We start from the raw sequence: 3,535 nt of genomic DNA, 5'->3' as shown, positions 1-3,535 counted from the left end.
TTCTAACCTAAATTTTAACATTTTAAAACTAAAATTAAGCAAAATAACAATAAAATTAATAAATGTAACAAAGATAAAACATCAAATTAAGAAAAAAAACTACAAACAAGAAGTTTTTTCCAGTAACAACTCAAGCATAAACAATGTTTCTTAACCTACTCTTTAAATTCTAAAAGCAAATTAAATTTTGGATTAACAATATTTTTAACTTCTAAAAACTATTTCAACCATTCAAACATATAATTCAAAACAAAAATCTACCAAATCAAGCTAACAACTAAGAGAAATATTTACAAGAATGATAAAAAGAAGTAAAGTTTGGAAGGTTTTACCATGGTGGGGTGTCTCCCACCTAGCACTTTTATTCATCGTCCTTAAGTTGGATGGTTGATGAGGCTCTTGTTAAGGCGGCTTATGCTTGAATTCCTCTTTGAATCCCCACCAACGCTTGAACTTCCAATGGTCTCTGAGATCCTAAATTATGCACACCAAGCTTTCAAGAAATCCCAAACAAGTAGTAAGATCCCAAAGTTGTTGATTCACAAGTTATATTTCGGGGTCCCAAATTTTATATGTCCTCCCTCTTTCTTGTTGCTCTTCATGTTTTCATATGGATGACACAACTTTAGAATTCTCCTTTAGATGCCAAATCTTCCTCCAAAATCCATCGGATTGAGTGTTGCACCAACCTTGGAACTCAAACCTTGAGGTTTCAATCTTAGTTAGACTTAATCCACAATGCCACACAACATTGAACTCTTTCTTACTTAGCACTCCACAAAGAACTCTATGTTGACCATCCATTTCCAACAAAACATATTCATGTGGGCTAATCAAGTTAAAGGGTGAGATTGTTACCCACTTAAGTGGTGTGCTGGATGGTTGCTTAGTGAGGGATATCTCCAAAGGATTTGCTAAAGTAGTGCCCACTTCCTTTGACTCTTCTTTGATAAATTCCACCACTTGGTTACCGACTTCTTTCACAACCTATTCATTACTCAAAGTACGTCTTAGAGGTTGTGCACATCCTCCCCAACATCATTTTCATGGCCGACGAAAGAAGGTTTAACCAACTCAATAAGGTCATTGGATGGAGTGAAATTATCTTCAATATGGGCAATCACCTCTTGCTTAACATCCTCCGCTTGTTACACTTCACCCATCAACTCCTCTTCTTTTACTTGAGGTTCCAAGTTTGCATCGATCCCACATTCTTTGGTTGATTCTTTACATTCATTAAATTAGTTGTCGTATGAGCAAAGTGAGGCTAAACGAGATAAGGTTTTAGCTACGGTGGCCATGATAGCATCTTACCTCTTTTGGGATTTTTCTTGCTCTTGGACAAACACTTGGAGCACTTCTTCTATGGATCAGTAACAACATGGGGATGGGGTTTGGAATGAGGAAGGTTAAAAAAGAGAACCATGAGGGTAAGGATCTTGGCTTTGTACATAGGGAGGTGGTGGCTCAAGAGAATTTTGAAAGTGATGAGGTTGGAATGGTTGTGTATAAGGTTCACAAGGTTGGTGATGTGGTGGAGATAGATTTGGATTCCATGGAGTTTGTCGGTAGTGAAATGGGGCATGAGGGTATTGTGGTTGAGGATAATGATGAGGATAGGGTTCATAGGAATATGGTGGTTGAGGTTGGTATGCATCCACATCTTTGATGTTTTTCCTTTTTATTGCAATTGATTTTCTAAGAATTCCTGTTGAATGAGCAATGATTTTAAGGTTAAGAAGAACATTACTCTGATTAGTTGAATTTATTGATTACAAGAAACTTTGGAAGGAAAACAGTAAGAAACAGAAAAGAAAAAAGGATAGAAAGCAACAAACAGGAAGCTCTCTGTGACAAGCAGAATTTTCTCTGAGATGAATAGAAGGCTCTTTGGAAACATAGAGAGGGATGTACAACGTGAGAAAGATCACGTACCATGTTGGGACCAATCTGTCTATCATGTGTACGCATGAGAGCGTGTGTATGCATGACTCTACCTTTTCACATGGGATATGGTAGACTTCACGTAGGACGCAGCCGCTGTGCGTACGCATGCATGTATGTGTACGTGCGAGGAGAGGATTTCTGGCCATTGTGTGTATGCATGACCCTTGATTCACGTGGGACGTAGATTTTACCACGTACAACGTGAAGAAGCAGCAATTGAAGGTTAAGGCAACGTACAACGTAGCACCCTTCACGTGATACGTGGGCTTCGCAGAGAGCAATTCAACCCAAAATAGACTTCACATGGCTCACAAGAATCCTTACGTGGGACGTGGAAACCAAGTTCACTTGCCAGGGCTTCAAACAAATCCATCCTATCTCCAAGTCCTTAACCTTTGGATGATCAATCAAAAGCCCACCAAGGATGGCATTAATTGAACATTGCAAGCAATTAAAGAGAAGACCTTTATGAAGGAGAAAACAATTATGAAAGAGATTTTTAGTTTTTACTTTAATTTTGATTTTGTTTCAAATTTGAATTTGATTTTTACTTTCTAAGGTTAGTATATATGGGAAGAGGGCACTGACTTCTCTTCTTCGGCAGTTTTGACTTTTGATAATTAACGATTTCTTTGAAGAGCATAAGCAACTAATTCTCCTTGGTTAACGTCAGGAGCTCTATTAATTCCATGGTTTAATATAATAGCTTTTCTACCTCTAATTTTTGGATTGATTCCTTCTTAAGAAAAGGTTTCCATTCTTCATCCTAAAGGGTTGTTGAAAAATAATTCCTCTCTAACTTGAATTCTCTTAACCTCTTGGAAAAGTTGATTAATTGAGTTAAGCTTAAAAACCAATTCTCACCACTCTTATGTTTTGAAACTAGACTTGATAAGTGACATCAAATCAACTAGGGAAGATTCTTATGAATTGTGTGGCTTTATAAATCATTGAACGTGTGTAACTTTTTTCTTAAGTAATTGACTTTGTGATTAGCAATTAATTAGGTTAAAGAAAAATTGAATCACAAAGGGATTGGACTTTGATTACTAACGATTTGCCATAAAAGTGTCATTGCATGATTAAGGTGGAAGGTAAAAAGTATTAATCCTGAAGTTTTACATCTCCAAAACCTTAACTTTCTCAATCATATCATTTTTTCAATACTCACTATTTATCTTAGTTTACTTGCTATTTATATTTTAAGTGTTCAAAACCCTAATTTGATTGTCTGACTAGATTAATTGGTTGATTATTGCTTGCTTAATCCATTAATCTTCGTGGGATTAACACTCACTCACCTGAGTTATTACTTGATACAACCGGGTGTACTTGCTGGTGTTTTGTGGTTTATAAAATCTGCATCAAGTTTTTGGTGCCGTTGCCGGAGATTAACCATGGATAACAAACAACTAATCAATTGATTACCTAGATTAGACCTTTTTACTTTTTGTTTATTTACAGTTTTTATTTTATTTCTCCCCTGGGAACTCTCTTCACATTGTGAAGGGAGTTTCAATTTGATTTTCTTGTTATTTTTGTCTATGCAGAATAACAGGGATAAAGAACCTCTTCAATATGATCCGGA

Source organism: Arachis hypogaea, chromosome 18, assembly GCF_003086295.3.
Source record: "Arachis hypogaea cultivar Tifrunner chromosome 18, arahy.Tifrunner.gnm2.J5K5, whole genome shotgun sequence".
NCBI classification, from domain to species: Eukaryota; Viridiplantae; Streptophyta; class Magnoliopsida; order Fabales; family Fabaceae; genus Arachis; species Arachis hypogaea.
Note: the sequence above shows the minus strand (reverse complement) of the source record.